We start from the raw sequence: 21233 nt of genomic DNA, 5'->3' as shown, positions 1-21233 counted from the left end.
CTGGAATATTATTGTGTAATTTATGTGAACAATCCAGCTCTAGTAAAATAGTGGCTATATTATTTTAAACAATATTTTTAACTCTCTTCATTTAATTTCGTTAAAAATAGAAAAATGAAATGAAATCTTGGAGTTTTACATCCCACGGTTAAGCCGGTTAGGCTAAAGAAGACGGTAATGATGTGTAATGAATGAAATGGTGTAATGAAGAAAGTGAGAGGAAACGGGAGAACCCCTAGGAAACCCAAGCACACGGTGTTTGCCCACCACAAAGTTCACTTGGCGGGGCCTGGGATCGAACCCGAGACCTCAAGCACTGGAGGTGAGCGCTCTACCACTTTTTTTTAACTTCCTGACTATTTTTTTCTATTTTAACCACTTCTCAGGACTACTAGACACGACAGGGACGCGAACACAGAAACATCGAGGACAGTTAAAATTCCACCCTTGCTCTTCAGAGGGACTCGAACCCCCAATGGTCTTCACGTCACGATCATCAGCCTAACGCCTCAGACCGCTCGGCTACACCCACCGGCTTACCACTGAGCCACCGCGGCCCCACCCTTGAAAATAGAGTACATAGATATCCTATTTTATTTTATTCAAATTAGATGCTAACAATAAAATTGTTAAAATATACAGTAGTTCACATCCGAAGTAACGACCTGTAAATATACTTGGTAAACTATTTGTTAACGCAAGTCAATGAAAAAAAACTGTATTAATGGAAGGGCTCAGCTTAAAAAAAAAAGAAGAAGAAGGTAGAACAGGCACAAACAAGATTCTTGACTTATAGTGAACAAGTCAAATACAATAATGATACTAAAAATACACGCATCATTTAAATGTTGCTTAATTTTTCTCAGAAGATGATAGCGTTGACACTTTCAAACATTCTACAAAATAATAATCTTTCACAAACTTAAGAACTATACTGCGTACAACTGTCTTCTTTTGCTATATCATTTATTGTTCCAAATAAGTAAACAGACATATATCATGTGATTAGTATGATTTCAGATTTCATTTTTTAAACGCACATGTTGGTCAGTGTTACTGTGATTACTCAGTCAAGACAGACAAAATTTTCAGTGCCGGAGAAAATTTGTTGTTCAAACATTAATGACCCAATAAAAGTAGCAAATGAGTTTAACAGTTTTTTTGTAGGAGTTGGGACGGACTTGGCGGCCAGTATGAAATCATTACCAGGTACTTTTCTCACCATATATCTCGAAATGTTGAGGCGAGTCTATTTCTCAGGCCTGTTAGTGAAATTGAAATATGTAGCATAATTAGGGCTTTACCTAACAAATCAAGCACAGGACATGACAATATAAACACAAAAATTATCAAAGATTCTAGTAAGGAAATAGGACCCATTCTTGAACATACCATTAATAGAACTTTAGAAACAGGAATATTCCTGATGGATTGAAAATCGCGAAAGTAATATCAGTGTACAAAGGCGATAAGAAAACGTAAAACTAATTACAGACCAATTTCGATACTCCCTATTTTGAGCAAGATATATGAGAAAGTAATCTATTCCAGATTAATAGAGTTCATAACAAAACATAAAATAATAATTCAAGAACAACATGGGTTTCAGAAAAATAAGTCTACACAACTTGCCATTAATAGTCTTTCAAACTACATCTCAGATGCTCTTGACGAGAGTAGTTATGTGATAGATGTGTTTATTGATCTTAAAAAGGCGTTCGATACCGTAAATCACAAAATATTGCTGCAGAAACTACAATGTTATGGAACACGGTGAGTCGCCTTCAATCTTAGGAAAAGCTACTTAAAGAACCGGTTGCAATACACTAGTGTGAATAGACACACATCAACCACAGCACTTGTAAACTGTGGAATTCCTCAAGGTTCCATATTAGGGCCATTACTGTTCCTTTTATATATTAACGACTTGCCATGTGTATTGAAAAATTCCCAGTGCTGTTTGTTTGCGGACGATATAGTTATATTCACGAAAGGACCAGAGCTTAAAACAATACAAAAATCGATTAATTTTGAGTTAGACAGATTATCACAGTGGTTTCGAAGTAATAAATTAACTTTAAATGTTGACAAAACTAAGTGCGTATTTTTTAGAAACAGACATAAAATGCAAAACATAAATAACTATCCTATTACAATAAGCTCTCAAAAAGTAACAGTTGTTGAAAACATAAAATACCTAGGTGTTTGGTTTGATGAGCACTTAACATGGGAGAAACATTGTTCCGAAATCAGGAAAAAAGTTTCGGTACACATTGAGTTATTGTTTAAAATATCAAAAATGTTTCCGGAATCTATCGCAAGAATATATTACTATGCATTCATCCACCCATACCTTTCATACGGAATCGAAGCCTGGTATGGAAACTTAAGTGCTGAGCTTAAATATAAGCTCCTTATTCTTCAGAAGAGAGTAATAAGAATAATAAAAAATGAACATTTTCTTGCACATACAGAACCGTTATTCCATGAACTGAACATATTAAAATTATCTAGACTTTAATATTAAAATTATCATTAGATAAACTTTATCTTTACAGGATAAATTGTCTAATGTACAGAATCCTCAAGAAAGATCCTCAATTACCGTATTTACTCGCGTAATTTCCGCACTTTTTTAGAGGAAAAAAGTTGTTTTGAAACAAGGGTGCGTAAATTATGCGAGGAAAAAAATTAGCCACATCAGTGAACATCATCTACATAATATTGATGATGTTGTAATATTTTTCCCCAGTCAAAATAACACGAAAATACCGCTACACATTTTCTTTGTAGGAAGAATTGACAACAAACAATTAATTCTAAATTTGTAGAAAAATAACATCAAAAAATTGATTAAGAAGTCGTGTGGTTTCTTACAAATCACTGTCAAATCCTCGCGTGCGCAAATTACGCGAGGAAAATAAAATATACAGAAAATGCTCTTCAAAATTGGGATGCGAAAATTATGCGAGGGCGAAAATTACGCGCGCATTTACGGTATATTTTCAACACAATTTGTTGAAATAAAACACTCAGTTAGTACACGTGCAAAGACAAACAAAGAACTTGAAAAACCAAAACCACGATTAAATTATGGCATCAAAAGCATCATATACCAATGTATTAAGGCCTGGAATGCTCTTCCCCTAGGTATCAGAGAACTACAAACTTTTAGCAAATTTAAAAAACAGCTGAACGAGTATTTAAAAAAATTGAGACAATACCATGTTAATGTGTCATTATTATTATTGTTATTATTTTTACATTGAACTTATTAAGTATTTATAACCTCATGTAACTTTGTGTTATCTACGTATATTAAGTATTTACCCGCCATCCTATAATATGTAAATAAATTCTGAAAGGGAGAACCACAAACATCAGAAGCTCGGTCTCTCCCTGAATCGCTATAAAGATTGTTAAGTAACTGTTTTGTACTCATACACATATTAATAAATTCTAATTCTAAAAAATACGATGGGGTTCTGGTTATAGTTGGTGAATTTGGGACGCTGCAAGCACTTGTAAAACAAAGGCATACAAGACTCTTGTTGCTTCATTGCTATGTCCATAGGCTTCATTTAGTCTAAAACACTGTACAAAATAGTATAAGGCATTATTTTCAAACTGTGTCGGAAGTTGCTTCTTTTCTGTTGAAGTCTTTAGAAAGAACAAGTGCTCTCCAGTCAACAAATGTATCCCAACAGCCTTAAACACAAGATAGAGCTATAGAAGTAAGTTAATTGATGTGCTATTTAACTTTAAAGATGAGCAATTAGGGCTCTTTAAATCCATAATGGAAGACACAGACGAATGGTATCCTGAAACCAGAGTTTGTGGAGCAGGATACTATCAAGACTTTCGAAGTTTTTGACTTCAATTTTCTACTTTAACTGTTTTCAGTTATAGTTCAAGATAAGAAATCTTACTCAATATCGTACAAAAGAAAATTCATGATGTAGGTTATCGCAGAAAGAAAATAGAAGACTTTGAAGATGATTTACGAGTAGATAATTGAGAGACAGTTTCGATTATTAGTTGGTAGAAAACGAAAAACACAGAAGAACCTGAAAAGGCACACTGTTCAAAAAGATCAAGAGCATATGAAGTAGGATTTGCGAAAAAAAAAAAAAAAAAAAAAAAATCGGCCGTCTGTATTTTAAAATTGTTGATACGCTGAAGGAGAAAGTGAGTATTATATTTTCTGATATTGAGAAACTGGGAGTTACTCATAGTATCAACAACCGGTAACAATCATTAAAGTGTCACATCACGTCACTGCATATTGGAGAGAACTTGGCTAGAAGTTGAATACACACTACATATTGCTCGTACTACCAATGAGACACGTGTTGAGGTGAATTAATGCGTATTAGCATGTGAAAATAAACTTTAAAAGTTTTGTTGAATGTACTCTAAATTGGCCGTTAAATATTTCTTAGGGACGACAGACAGACGCCTTAAATCAAGGCTCCTGACAAGGAATCTTCCATGGTTCTATACGTACAGTATGGTATCTCCAGTGGCGTATTTGAGGGGAAGCTTTCGGGCTTAAGCCCCCGCGAAATTTTCTTTACTATATTAAAGTAAATAAAATATCTTGCAGAATTTTCTCATTTCCAAGACTAAAGTTAGCAAAGACCCCCCGAAACAAAATCGTAAATACGCCACTGGGTATCTCCTTCATATCTCTTCCCCGTATTTGTTCCGGACATGCCTCGAGATCTTATAAAAATCAACTCGTACTTATCTATACTAAACGCAACGTTATCTTGAGAGCCGCATCACAAGTGCATTAATACATGTCGGCGCGAGAACCTTTTCACAGGAAAGCCTTTGTATGTGTGTGTGTGTGTGGTTTGGTTTGGCTCTCAATCGCCAGGGTTTCAACTGGCGCTGTTCTGAGTTTCAGCTGATATGCGCGGAGAGATGATTTCTCGTCCTTTTCCTGCCGCTTATGAAAAATATGTTTCTTGGTCTATTTGTTTTAATAATTCATGAAGACAATAGTAAGAAATGTATTGGAAATTCGCTCGTCATGTATTTGCAATTCTCACAATTAAAACCCGAGAGCATGAAAACTATTTTGCTTATTCATTTCAATTGATTAAGGTAAGAAAGGATAAGAAATGAAGTTATTCTCATATGTCTACCTGGAAAAGGTCAATCATAAACAGAAACATACGAGCAGCCACCCTCCCACACAATAAATTAAAAATACGATTTTTTTTCTAAAAGCACAGCAACTCTAGATTGGCACTGAGTAAACCACAGCGAACCGGCAACAATCATATTAACAATTTCTTCAATAGTTTTGTCTGCATATTTTTCTCTTAGTCGAGCGTACAAATTGTTGACAATTTACTTTGCTTGACTTTAAAAAGGTTTCCCTTCCTCGTGTTTGCGATAATACTGAGAAGATGATAATTCGGATTCATTCATATTTTCAACTTCGCGCTTAACACCCTTCATGGTTTCAGTTTCAGTACACCCACGTACCCACTCTAACGCACGCACGAAGACGATATTTGGCAGAGCAGTGTTACTCTCTGCACAAAAATTACCGAAGTTACATGTGAGTTCCGTTATTTCTTTTGTTTCATTTATCAACAGGCAATGAAGTTTCTTACGGGGTAGTTACTCTATTTAATTTATATATCATATAAAAATATTAAGCCATTTCCTGTCCATTGTGGACGGTTTCTAACATTGACCAATTAAGTAATTTTACTGGTCCTCTGCTTTTGTTATAAGATTTTTCAAGTATATAATCTTGCAACACTTGCAAGAGACTCGCATCTTAGCTGCCGGCTTTTCACTCCTTTCTTTCCTTCTCTCTTTCCAATTCTGAGTCGTGACGTCATTTTCATAACCCTTTACTAATAAATGTAGTATCATTTATTTTAAATATTGTTTCTGTATTGACATTTTTATATACTTGAACTCAATTAGCTCTTTGAATTGATCTCCTAAGTAATGTTTTACTTGTGTAACGGGAGGAACTATGTAATATGCGCGGAGTCGCCTGAATTGAAGCTGCGTATCTCGGCTATCAGGATAAGGTCGCGGCAAGTATAGATCCAGGAAATTGTCTAAAGACGTTAACTGAAACCACGGAAAAATTATGGTTATAGCTATTCATAATAATGTTATTCATCTTACTTTGTTTTTAATTAATTTTTATTATACGAGTAATTGTTATTTATTTCATTATTTCTGAATTATAAACAATCAAACAGTTGCTAAGAGTTAAGTTACTTTTCATTCGTGCGGTGTGGTCAAACGGAGTGTGCTCGGGCGATTCGAGTAAGTAGATATTTTTCATTCCCCATTTTTTTTTCTAGTGGCGTTGAGGCTAAAAACGTCACTAGAAATAGGAGGATCCAATATATTCAAGGGCTAGCATGAATTTTCGTAATATGCTAGTTTGAAACTTGGCTGTTAAGATTACTTAGGGGCAACGGAGGGAAGGGGAACAGCGCCCTAGAACAAATCCCTCTATGAAAAGGAAGCTTCGATGGTCGTTTACCTTAATGGTATCTTCCTCAGGTTCCTTTCCCCTTTGTAATTTGCAGGCCATGGGCGCTGAGGGCCTTTATACAATCAATTGGCATCTTCTCAGGCCCGGCAAATTCCCGAAAGATGCCCTATTTTCTGAAATCATGATCATGATTATTTTATTATAATAATAACTTTATTTCCAGTGCTGTGAATAGATCTTAGATAAAAATACATGTTTTCAAAACAACAATATACAATCACTTATAATAGAGGAAACAATATATATATAAGATAATTATCAACTAAGCAAAAAGTTCTCAAATTTCCAACATTCAAACTGATTTTTAAATAAAGTTGAAATCAAAACAGTCAATTATTTAAAGTATACCAATTCTAAAAGAGTGTAAATTAAAATTTGTATTTAATTTTCATTTAAAAGAATTAATCACTATTTTTTTTTTTAATTACGTACCCAGCAAGCAAGAATTCAAGATCACTTTAACGTACTGTCATTCAGTGGCGTATTTACGATTTTGCTTCGGAGGGCTTTGCTAACTTTATTCCTGGAAATGTGAAAATTCTGCACGATATTTCATTTACTTTAATATAGTAAATAAAATTTTTGGGGGCTTAATCCCGGAAGCCCCCTTAAATACGCCACTGCCGCCATTTATGAAATTAGTTAAAATATAATAATGAGAATTTATTATTATTATTATTATTATTATTATTATTATTATTATTATTATTATTATTATTATTTAATGCATTACTATTATCCTTAAGTTTTTAATTTGATCTTAATAGTGTGTCCCAAAATAAATGCAACCCAAACTTTGATCGAGTATATTTTTTGAAGCAAGAGTGTATAGAGACATGATTTTTCTGACAAAAGTTAGCGTTGTCTATGAATATATTTTGAGAATAAAACTAATGAGACAGATCGTAACTTTGAATTTTAGTAGTTGTTTAAATGAGCAGAAATGTAATTTAGAAAAAAAATGAAAATTGCTATAATCAATTCCGAGGACCAGAAAAAAGAAATAATCACGGTAATTCTTAATGTAAATGTGTAGTACGCATCAATATTTATCGGATGCGATAAAAACTGCATGTTGTTCTGCAGCGTTGACAGTTGTAAAGGCTATTTTTTTTACGTATACAGAAAAAACACATTTTAAAAATAAAATAGCACATTCTGGCAACAATGCTCCAGCAAAAATACTACCAGAGGTTTAACTCGTTTTTGCACATGTTGAACAATATGATTTACCAATAAAATAATAAATTGATCTTTTTTACAAACAAACAAACAAACAAACAAAAAACGATAAAATAGTTACCTGCAGCTGACAACGCACACTGGTAGCAGACACGGATCCAGGGGGGATGATCGGGGTGATCGCCCCCCCCACAAGAGGAAACTTTCTTGTTTTATGCATAAATAAAACCCATCCTGAAATTTGGAGCTCTTGAAAGTAGCTCTAAGTAGCAGTATTACAACTCACCGCCCCCCTCCAGAAGTCCATCCTGGATCCGCCCCTGACTAACAACAAGAAAAATACATAACAAATCGCGGTGGAATTTTGCTTCGGGTCAGGTGGTTATCGAATTTCATTGTGTGTGGTGTTGTGTTGAGTTGCCTTGATTATTGACATTGTTGTTGTTACAGAGCCGTGTTTAATCGAAGAGAGAACACACATTATTGAGTTTTATCTTCAAACTCATTTGTATGAAGCGGTTGGACCACGATTTCAAGAAATCTCTCTCAACTCAAGAATTCCAGACAAAAGCAAAATATGGCGGCCTGTGCAACGATTTCGTGAGACCGGTTCTGCTTGTGACAAGCATCGCCTAGGAAGGCTTACAGTACTAACTGTAAAGGCCCTTCGCCGTGTAGATGTACGAATGACAAAATTCTCCAAGGAAGTCTGTTCAAAAACTTGCAGCCCAATCCGGCTTACCTAAAACTACTGCTCGCAGAGCCATACACAAGTTGAAAATCACCCATACAGAATTCGTGCTGTACAAGAACTATAACAAACTGACGAGCGAGGTACTGTATTTGGTTCAATTCCTTAAATAGAGATAATGGTGTAGATTTATTGGATAAGACCTCTTACATCGATGGCTTCATTTGAATAGTTATAAATATCCAGAACTTTCGTTATTGGTCCACCGAGAATCAGCACATGTTATATGAAGTTCAGCTTCATCCTCAGAAAATCAGTGTGTGGTGTGTAATAAGGCGACGACGTATCGTAGGTCCTCTGGTTTCTAATACAACTGGCATTGTCTATCGAGATTTAATTATGCAATTTATCTCCTTATTAAAAGAAGATGAGCGAGACTTCTGGTTCCAGCAACAAGAGGTTATGTGTCATACCTCTAATGAAACTTTAGAAATGCTGCAAGAGTTCATTGGTGATCGCATAGTTTTCAAAAGCTTATGGCCAGCTCTCTCTCCAGACTTAACATCGCCTGACTTATTTCTGTGGGGTTTCTTGAAAGGAAAGGTATACAAAAACCACTCCAGAACGATAAAACAATTGAAAAGAAACAATGAAACAAAAGTGGAAGCAATTAACAGGGACATCCTTCGGAAAGTTTCACAGAACATGATAAGGTGCGTAAAATTGTGTCTGCAAGAACGTGGGAGCCACTGAACACACTGTAAAGCGCCTTCTTCCTTTCTTCAAGCCAGTACGGGTTGCCAGCTACAGGTGAGTAATTATTTTCATTTTTTTTTGTTGCAAATAAATCAATTTAATAATTTTATTAATGTCCAACATGTACGAGAATGAGTTAATCTGTGCTAGTATTTTTGCTGGAACATTATTGCCAGAAGTCGCTATTTTATTTTAAAAAAATATGTTTTTTCTGAATATGTAAAAATAATTTTTACAAGTGTCAGCGCTGCGAAACAACATGCAGTTTTTATCTCATTCGATAAATATTGATGCGTACTAACAAACATGTACATTAAGAATTTCCGCGATTAATTCTTTTTGTATTCTTTTTTTAAATTGCACTTCTGGTCATTTAAACAATTACTAAAATTCAACATTACGATTTGTCTCATTGGTTTTATTCTCAAAATTTGTAACAACAATCATGTCTCTATCATTCTTACTTCAAAAAATCTACTCGATCGAAGTTTGGGTTGCATTTCTTTTGGGACACTCTGTATGTGCGCAAGTTCTAAAATTTTGAAATTTACGTATCATGCGGTATCAAAGTACCATATTTCAGAAAACATACAGGAGTACGATCATATCTGTACTCCGTAAAAGTCATATTGCTATAACTGAATAACTGTTTGAACATTGGTTATCTATTTCTCCGTTCGTGCTGGCCATATGGTTAAAGGGCGCGATTTCAATGTGTATACGAATTCCGAAGATATTTTACCTAGAATAAAAATATGAGTAGTGGTTTCAGATTTCACTTGACGTAAGAAGTGAAGACTTATAGATACGTATAGCGTTGGTGCTGAAGAAAGATAAACTCGAATCAATCAAATTAATTAACTGGATAGTTATTGAAACAATTATTCGTTATTCGGATAAATAATTCAACAGATTTTAATTCTAATACTTGTTCTAACAACTGTTCATTTTATAATAAGCTGTTCAAACTTTTGAGTGAGTAATTTGTTAAAACTAACGTACGAATATTAGGGAAAAAAATTAACCTCTAGTTGCAAACTCTGCTAAAATGACAGCTATATTAAAAAAAGTTTAGTATTAGTACTACTTGATTCACTTTCTTTTGTTGATTTTCACAATGGACATGCTCTTTGATAAAATATCTACAAACATCCTAAATGGTCAATAAGCATCCTATAGTGCAAATCTTGCAAAATACTCAGTGGTTATAAGATATGAGTCGTATCGTATAAGTGTCATCTATACTTTGTTGACATCATGTTTGACACAGAACGCTAATTTATTATTCAAATCGTACCCCCTCTCAGCAGCAGCGTCAGATTTTACTTGAGGCGGGCAATATCCCCTATGCAACTAGATTTTAACGTTTTTCTTCGAGTATACATACATACATATATATATATATATATATATATATATATATATATATATATATATATATATATATATATATATATATATATATATATATATATATATATATATATGTATATATATATATATATGTGTGTGTGTGTGTGTGTGTGTGTCAATTTCAATCTTAGGGGGGATTGTCCCACCTAGAATCCCAAATTACTCCCCTGCCTCTTCAAGTGGATGTTCAGCCGAAAATGAGAAAGAGCATAGGAACTACAAAACCTGACCAAAAATAGAACAATCATATTTGGGCAAGATTTCTCCGGAATCAAATACAAATGGTAGGCAGTTGTATTATTGTGCTGCGTATAGATTCGATCATTTGCAGTGCATATCACAAATTGCGACGGTGGATCCCTAGAAAATAATATGTAATCATATATCATATGATTATGTATTATTTTCTGAGGATATTTGTGGTACGAACTGTATAGTCGTGATGCATTATCCTGCGGAAGTCAAGGAGAACGTTACGTCGCCTGCTCGCTTGCCGTGTTACTTTTCTATCGTCTGTCTTGATCATGCTTACACTGTAATGACTGAACCTTGATTTTCACTTAGTTATCAACAATTATTTAGAATATTTTATGCAATACTAGGGATATGCCCGTTTGGCATATTCTATATTCTATATATATATATATAATCCCCTCCCCTTTTAGGATACGCATTTTAATGAAAGCGACAAAATAGAAACCTGGTCTGAGTGAAGGTCTGTTTAAAAATTCATTTCAAACTGCACATCTATTTGCCCGTGGTGATGAGATACACAACATCGATGTCATTTTTATATATCGAGAAAAAAATGTAGAAATTGTCCCCATTCTCCCTCTAAAGCGGAATTTTAGAAGATACTGGGACACGTGATGACTTGTTCAACAGTGTCCATCTCCCACTCCCAACTGATTGTGCGCAATCTCATCAAATTTGCCATTCTTTATTCCCCTCCAAATAAAAGGTTATAGAGGAGACCGGAGTCGGTTGTGACAAAACCAAGATAAATCACTTTGACTAAATTTTATTCAATTTAAGAACTTTCTGGCGTTCTTAAAAGCATTATTATGTCATAATTAAAATTGGACTGTGACCTGTGTAATGAAAAATTATGCCCCCTCAAAAAACAGGTGCAATCTACACCTTAAAACACATATGCTACTTTTAGTAAAGGGTTTTTATATGAAGTTTTATGTCCGTAATATGAGAAGCTTGTGATATACTCTAATTTTGGCACAAATTTTGAATGAAGTTTCTCCCTTTAGGATACGCATCTTAATTAAAGTGATATAATAAAATTCCATTTCGAGGCAAAAATTCTAAGTTTAAAACCTAATGTCAATCAGTTCAGCCATTTGGCCGTAATGCTATCAAAAGCAACAATATTTTTTATTAGTACATAGTCATTTTATTAGTACCGGTATATTCTATAGATTTAACGTAATAGATTGTAATTAAAATTAAAAGCCGCAAAAATTTGCAATAATTTTTCAGAAGCTTTACCATTTCATTTCTTATAAAGAGCCTGTGTGCATGTAACACACACAAGTAAACTGAAAAAATCCAATTTTAATGAAAGGAAAGAAAGAAAACAAAAGAAATTCTAGAAAAAACTACCTAGGGCATGATGTTGAATATTTATAAATGACCTTGTTCTAATATTACACAGTATATGTCGCTTACTCATTCATCTCTTGTAATACAAAGTAGGTATTGTATTGAAGCAAATATTAACTTTCACTTTCCTCTTCTTTTTTTATAGTTCTTTGCGGACCAAAGGGTTCCGAAACAAAAGATGTGAGAAGGGAAGAAGAACGTCTCGTAAGATGTTAATGCAGAAAGCACTTTTTTGTGATTCACATTTCAGTGCCTAAAGGATACAGCGATAAAACCAGACACAATATTTTTTGGCCTTTTTTTTTATATACATAATGCACCATTCTTTTCATTTGAAAGAGGAAGGCATCTGTTAAAGAGTGCTAATTGTATATGCATGTCTTGCCATCGGCCTGCTTTAATCTTCTTCCCTGTAGCTCTTACCTTTGCAGTTTTCACACAACTCATTGTCTCTAAGTTTGAAGGATTATTCTTTATTCTCTTCTCATGGTGTCCTCAGGACCATAGCCTGCAGCAAGGAACGCTTTTGATGGAGCTACGTAAAACTAAATTCTTGGGTTTTTAGCACAGACTAGAATACATACAGACGAGCAACTTCTTATATGCGCTATTGAAATCAGTTTAGATCATCTACACAGCGAAAGAACCAATCAACGCTCTCGTTGGGGGGAATCAGTGTCGTCGTGTGTTGATCGCGCTGCCATCGGTCTTGGAATGTGACGCCATGGGTTGTCATAGTAACCGGCAGATTGTTTTCGTCTGCTTCGCATCTCAGTGTTAGATGTAGTGCAGAAACATCAGATAAGCTAATGTTCATTTTTCCTTGTACTATCTCTGTACTAGACGTTCCATTCCAGCTTTTTTTTTTAAAAAAATATTAATAGATTATTTTAAAAAGAGTTCAGTTTGAAAATATCTAAGTTCCGCGAACTACGTCAACAGAAAAAGCTATTTCCCAAATGCAACTAACAAAGCGAAAATCTAGTTTGTGGTTACCTTCAAAATTCCCACGTAGGTGACGTCAGATCGATTGGTTAGTTCCGTCGCCGCGTGTTAGAGGCGCTACTGTCGCCATGTTTCCAGTTTTTTGCTGAGTTTGCGGTCTGTATATTCTAGTCTGTGGCTTTAGTTTTGCAGTCGGTATTTGATTACACTTAAGCAGGTTCAGGCTTATTGCCTTCCATTTGACTTACACTTATTATTCTCAATAAGATCGCGCTATCTCGATCTTGCACTTCCTTCTCTTATTGGATTTGTGCTCATTAACCTTATTGGATTTGTGTTCACTAAGGACTCGCTATCCTCAATAACCTCGTACTACCTTGATTTTGTGCTCATTAACCTTATTGAATTTGTGCTCATTAAAGATTCGCTACCCTCAATAAAACTCCCGCTTATTAACCTTATTAGATTTGTGCTAGCGCTCATTAATCTTATTGAATTTGTACGCGCTAAGGACTCGCTAACCACAATAAGACTCACAATACCTCGATCTCATGTTCATTTACCTTATTGGATTTGTGCTCACTAAGGTCTCGCTATCTTCAATAAAACTTGCGATATCTCGATCTTGTGCTCATTAACCTTATTAGATTTGTGCTCATTAAGGTCTCACTATTCTTATTAAACTTACGATATATCGATCTCGTGCTCATGAACCTTATTGGATTTGTGCTCATTAAAGACTCGCTATCCTCAACAAGGCTCGCGCTCATTAACTATATTGGATTTGTGTTCACTAAGGACTTACTGTCCTCAGGAAGACTCGCAATACCTTCATCTCGTGCTCATGAATCTTATTGGATTTGTGCTCATTTAAGACTCGCGCTCATTAACCTTATTGGATTTATGCTTATTCAAGACTCACTATCCTCAATAAGACTCGCGCTCATTAACCTTATTGGATTTTTGCTTACTACAGATTTGCTATACGCAATTAAACTCAGAATACCTTGATCTCGTGCTCATTAACCTTATTGGATTTGTGCTAACTAAGGTCTCGCTATCCTTAATTAGACCTACGATACCTCGATCTCGTATTCATGAACCTTATTGGATTTGTGCTCATTAAAGACTTACTATCCTCAATAATGCTCGCGCTCATTAACTATATTGGATTTGTGCTTACTACAGATGAATTTGCACTACTTTAATCTCGCGCTCATTAACCTTATTGGATTTGTGCTTACTATAGATTTGCTATACTCAACTAAACTCGCGCTACCTCGATCTCGTGCCCAAAAAGACTTTGCTTCACAGATGAACTTAGAAAAAATGAACACATTTATGTAGGAGCTTAGATTTTGCAGAGATAAGCCTTAATCATGCGTAATTATTTTTAATCTATCCGTATTTTTTGAATTATGGCAAAATGGTACGATATTTTGGCACGCACCTCATAGTTTATTGTCCGTCCATACCAGAACACGAGCTGGATTTTCCTATTTAGATGCACATGTACGAATACGCACAAGGACGCCACTGTGTACGTAACAGAAATATCTCTTATCGCTGAACACCACTGTTCCCCCATTCGTCTTTTAACACAGTCTATTGTCGACATACAAACAAGAACACTACAGACAGTAAACTCGGTGAAAAACGTGAAATCTCAAGTAACCAGTCACATGAAAGTGCACAGTAGCGCCTCTTACTTGCAACGAAGGAATTAACATTAGATCTGACGTTTGCTGTGCAGAGATTTTGAATCTAACCATCGACTGGCAGGTAGTGTGAAGGAATCCTAGTGTTTAGGAAAATGTATGTCCTAACCTAGATAAAAAGCAACCAGATATTCATTTCTGTTTTTTACTGCTGTAAGTTACTAATGACTACAATTGCAGAAGAGAAAACTGGTAGAAGACAGAGATCCAATACGAATAACTTTCTAGCTAATTCTTCCTCACTGAATCTACTTCCCAGAGACAAGCGAAGCAGATGAAAGCTTGTTGACCATGATAGCTATGACAATCCACGTCGTCACATGAGAAAGCCGATGGCAGCGCAAACTCTTTGCTACAACATACAACGTTGATTTGTTCTTTTGCCTTGCAGATGATAAAAAATGCAATTCCGTAGCCTATATAGGAAGGTCATGTCTGTGCATCCTCGTGACGAACAGTGTCAGGGCAAAAGTATGAGAGAAACGAGAGAACAATCAATTATTCAGTGTGAATGTGCTCACATTGGGGGCCTCAACGATCTTAATTACACTGACGGTCGCAGTCTTCTCAAGGATGGACCATACGATTATTTGGTCCAGGCATTTCCCGATGAATCACGCAAGTACTGGGGATACGTCAGTGGGAATCCTATGCTTCAAATCGTGCTCACCATCGATGGACTACTGACTGCGTGAGCAGCAATCCTTCTTAATAACAAACACCCGACCTTTCTCAGCCTACTATATGGTTACGAGCGAAGTCAATTGCACAACAAACGGTCACTGACATGGCGTTGTCCACGAGATGAGAAGAGAAACTTTTCCTCGTAAAAGTCTCATCTTGTACAATTTGTAAAATCGTCGATTCTATCGATTCTATAACAACATTTAATCCATGTATATTACTGGAAAATATTGTGTAATGATTTGCGTTTTTTTTTTTTTTTAAATGTTGATAAATGCTCATCAGTTTGTGCGTACCAACGCTTTATCGAGATTCGAGTTTTGTTCACGAGATTCGAGAAACATCTCGTCTCGGAGGTAATACTAATTGCAGGGAGAAAAAGCATACGGCTTTCTGAAACTAAGTTATTAATATTTAGTCAGATGAAACGAAAATCACTTCCAACATGTTTAGATTAAACGAAATACAACCAATGAACCTATTAATACAATATAATAAAACATGGATTTTGGGGTAAGTATAGGCCTACATTCTTTCGTGGAATTAGGTCTCTTTTATATATCAGTAGTTCATAGTGTATCATCAGCACATGATAGTACGTGGTTGTTCTGAAGAACAATATTAACCAGAATGCAAAGCAATTGGGGTTGGGAGTCATATTACATATTTTAAGATAATGACCTTAAATACACTGCCGATATCTACAAACAGTATCTTGTATGGAATGTACTTAAAGAACTGCGAAATCCTCCTGACTTAAACCTACAGTATTTGGACATTTATGAGTTGATCTTAATATACAGGGTGTTTCAAAACAACACCGAAAACGTTTGAGAGGTGATTTCTGACACCAAAATATGACGAAAAGTATACACCAACCTGGGCGCACAAATGCTTCCTTTCGGAGTTATAGGCTGCCGAAAACATGAAAAAATGAACTTTAAAAGGTCCATAGTTCTAAAACTATTGGACCTACCGTAGTCAGGTCAAGACTTCTCTTAGGAAGTAATATATGTGCTATCCAAAAATACATGTTTCAGAATTCTAAGGTACTCACGCAACAATTTTTATAGAGAGAGTTTGGCTGCGGGCATATAATTTGAAATACTCGCCGACTACCACTATAAAAATTGTTGCTTAAGCACCGCAGGATTTTGAAACTTGGATATTTGGATAGGGCACATACTAGTTCCTAAATAAAGTCTCGACCTGACTACGGTAGGTCCCATAGTATTGGAGCTATGGATCTTTAAAGTTAATTTCTTTGCATGTTTTCGGCAGCTTATAACTCCGAAAGGAAGCATTTGTGCACCCAGGTTGGTCTATATTTTTTTTTGTCTTATCTTGGTGTCAGGAATCGCCTCCCAAATGTCGGTGTTGTTTTGAAACACCCTGTATAAGGGAATCATTAAAACATTTGAACGTATGGTTGAATGACAAAAACGCTGATTCTATAAGATGCTCAAAACTCACATATTTAATGTCATGACGATGGAAGGTAGTTCTTAAATCTAAGGAATACTCACCTGGTTATTTAATCCATGTTCAACTGAGGTATTGAATCCGATTTTTTAATAATTATCTTTTTTGTCAGTATACAAACAAAGATCGTTGCACAATAAAATGGTTGCTTTTGTTAAACTGCTTATAGGCTATTTGCATTTAATTATAAAGAATCTATTTGATGATTTTTATTAAAATGTTGTTACAAAATTGTTCAATACAATCTAATACATAAAATACACACAAAAAATATAATAAATAATCTACTATGTATTTTTAACCATGTGTATAAACAAAACTGTAACATAATGTAGATAGTTTGTTAACAATCAACTAATAGTGCTATCAGTTTGTACCTTTTTTTAAAAGTAGGATAAACAACGTCCCATATAAATGAAGGTCACACTGATGTAGATCGGTCAGTTGCAGGGTTAAAAGTGAGGGGGAACGAGGGAGCATGCCCTCTCTCGATCTCGTAGGCGTTCCCCCAGTTCCTAAAAAATACAATGGGCAAAGATACGCAGAGAGGACGGCGTGATTCATGCCGCTACCTATCGTTCTCTACCTTTTCAGATCCACTGGTGAGTTGTATAATACAGTTAGTACTACATACGTCTTTACCCCCTATCATAAGAAATAACACGCTGAATACTTCAGTCGTACCAACCAATGTTTTCTTTCCTGTAATTACTAGTTTACAGCTGTATCCTAGAGATGGCCAGACAGTAAGCACATGCTTCAATTCAAACTTTTAAAAAAATACTATACTAAATTCAGTAGTATGTTTATTATTTCTTTAACAAACCAAAACACGAAATTTATTGAAATAATAATTGCGAACTAGCCAAATAATAAACTAGACACGAGATATGACCTACATTCAATAAAAATATAGCTATGTACACAGTACTAGTTTGTTTGGAAAACTACAATTTGTTTTTTCAATGTCTGGAACGAAGATTATTATTTCAACCTAATTAACTAAAAGAGGATAGGAAAAAACTTTCTAACCAATTATACATCAAAACAAAGTCTGATTATATTTTCTATTTATTATTTAAACAAAAGATATTAAGCAAACATAAATGTATGTTAAGTAAATGCATGTAAGAGATTGCAGTTACAAATTTTACAGCCTTGTTAGTTGGAAATAAATGTTATTAATCTTAGTTGCACTGTTTTAAATTCATTTTAAGATTGAAAAGTACGAATTTAAAGCTTATATATACATAACACCAATGTGGAATTTTGTTCTTGAATTATAATTGTGGATTGTTAAGGGATTACCAACCTCCAGGAAGTGACTCTTAGGAGAGAGGAACAAAAAGAACCTATATCAATATATACGTGATGTCGCTCCATTTTGGAGATATTTACTGGGTGAACCGAAAGATACGACACACGCCGCAGGGCATGAAAGTAGAGCTAAATAGAGTATCAATAAGCCTCAGATGCACATTGACGGACTGGGAATAGGGGACACAGTCACCAGTGGACCGTGGCACAGTGGGCCAGCAACCCCGAAAACCTGGCCAAAATAGGAAGTCATGTTTTAAATTTTGTGAAACTTGGTATACATAGGTTTAAAAGGTCGCTCATACGAATTTGATACCAAAAAGGGAAAATTCAAAATGGAGGATCAAATATGGCGGATACAAATTGTAAAAATATGTATATATCTGTAATATGGGTTTAGATATTACAGAACAATTGGATGTGAAAACAGCAACAAATGAAATCACATTTATCATACATTATTATGTTTCGAAAGATCGCAAACTATTGCAGTGGCAATGAGCGATGATGCACTGACCATGAGCAAGAATCTTATTAACTGATACCGGCATTTAGAACCACGGGTAATTTGCAATATACAGATCCTGGATATCATTTACCCACTCTTCAAATTTGTCTGCGTCGATGTCCAGCCCTGAGTTCGTCGATGCCTGTAATAACACTGAGCATTTCTCGATTAGTTTCGTGTGGAGGCCCATTATCGTGGCTACCTTTTCCGCATTCTGAAAAAAAAAACTTCTAGCCGTGTTGCCTTCATTTGATGTTCCGCTGCTGTCTGGCCTTGACTCATCAACAATGGGCCCTAACTCGGTTTTCAATTTCTTTTGGAAGTCTTCCTTTTCTTCATGGCTGACTGATCTGTCAGGACTTGCCATTCCTTTATGTCTAGTCTGTAGGGGACATGAAGCGGCCACTCCCAGAACCTAATCCGTGCATGTAATGTAGAAAGACTTCATCTGAAGGACTCGGGATTTTCAGGCTTGCTGATGGAGGTCGTCTTCTAACTGTTCATATCTTTAGGTTTTGTGTCGCACACAAAACAGGTTGTACAGACCTTGTATGCGTGATAGCGTTGCAGACTTTGCCATCTACCATCGTGAAATTGAGGCTGTGTTGGGATTGAAACGCCATATCTTCAACCAACATCTTACTTGGTGTTAACGCTAATATTTATTCTTATACTCGCTGCACCTCTTCTCATGCCAGCTCCTCTGTTTCTTTCTTGAATTGGAGCCGAACTGGGCTGCTGAATTTTGGTGATGATGGGTGGGGAATCTGCCACACCGCAACTCTTACACCTTTCTTCTCGAAGAACAGTTGCAATGGCACACATGAAATGAAGAAAATGTCTGGATCCTGTAACCAAACCTCGTAGCTGGCTGCTTGCATTGGGCTTGGCCACTAGACCCATCACAGCCCCACTTCTTCATCATCGTTAGACACATACGGTACTTACGTGGCATGCTCTCCAAGACTGGCTCTTGAACTAGCAAAAGCCTTTTTACAGTGTGATCTAGTAGACTCTAAAGTTGTACATCAGACAACGACTCACTCACTGGTATGCCCTCTGGGTAGCACTTCTTCTTTGCGCCCCGTACATGATTATAAGCGGGATAAACATCATGGCCCAGTTTCTTCGCTTCACTCCTAAGAAGCTGGTACTGATGTTTACTTAGATTCGTTTCTAAACCTTATCTGAACGACGACGTTGCAGTGTGTCTTTTGGATTGTGTCCAGGACTTCCTAATCTTGGTCGCTCTAGTCGGACTTGCCTCGATTTCTTGTAGTACTTTTGACTTGTCAAGTTATTTTTCCTCTATATTTCATCGCAGCTGCGTAAACAAGAGTGGTCCCACTCTCGACTGACCTAACTGCTTCAGTCTATTTCCTCTTTGATCTTTCACTGCTTTGTGCAAAGTCTGCCTGTGTGCATCCAACTTTCGCCGAGGTCGATAGCTGTGGTTCACTATCACTCAGATTAATATCAATATCCAGCCAGTCCGGATACTTTTCCTCTACTTTATCGTACTCGCGATTGCATTTGTCGAGCTTCTGGAATATCTGATAGCAAAAGGCAATTACTGCTGTTTGGTCAGTACCACATAACGTCTCTCCACCTGATATTTTATCTTCCACGAAGCGCAGGGGCTGCTGCTTGTAGGCTTTTCTGTTCCCTTCTGCATTCTTCAGAACTCAAATAGCTTTCTTCTAGTTATTTTGCTCTGAAAAGAGAACAAATTTGCTATCAATATAGTGTATTTCGGTTAGAAAATTTCATACACCATCTACAATAAATATGCACATACAATCTAAACGGGCAAAATTGGTTCACTGTTCCAGAAACATAAATAATTCAAGTACCACATTAGCAAAAATCCCCGTCTTTATCCGTTTTAGCCGGATTAAAAACTTACGAAATCATAAAAGTGTTTTTTTTCGTGATTTACAACCTACTTCTCCATAAAAATCCATAGAATTGACAAATTACATATCAAGGGTGCCCACAAGGGGGGGCTATGACGCAAACTGCGTCATTGAAATATTTGGGGGGGTTAAAAATCTATATAAATATGTTTGAGGGTGTGTAAAAATTAATCGAAAAGATTTTTTTTTTCATGGAAGAACACCTACGGATAGACCATTGAGGGGGGGGGGGTGCGTCATGGACATGAGGGGGGGTGGGCACCACTGTACATATAATGTCAAAACTAGATGTTTATCATTGGATTATAATGTACACAAATGGAATAAACAATAGTTACTCACTCATGGATATGACGCTAATATCCCAAAAGATATCGCAAACTTATCCTTCTCCAGCATAGAAAATACACATGAATATTAGAACATTTCGTTTTGGCTTTCACTCCTGATGACCAAAACAGTGAAC

The sequence above is a fragment of the Thermobia domestica genome, chromosome 9 (genome assembly GCF_964235325.1).
Source record: "Thermobia domestica chromosome 9, izTheDome1.hap1.1, whole genome shotgun sequence".
NCBI classification, from domain to species: domain Eukaryota; kingdom Metazoa; phylum Arthropoda; class Insecta; order Zygentoma; family Lepismatidae; genus Thermobia; species Thermobia domestica.
This window is presented reverse-complemented; position numbering follows the sequence as displayed.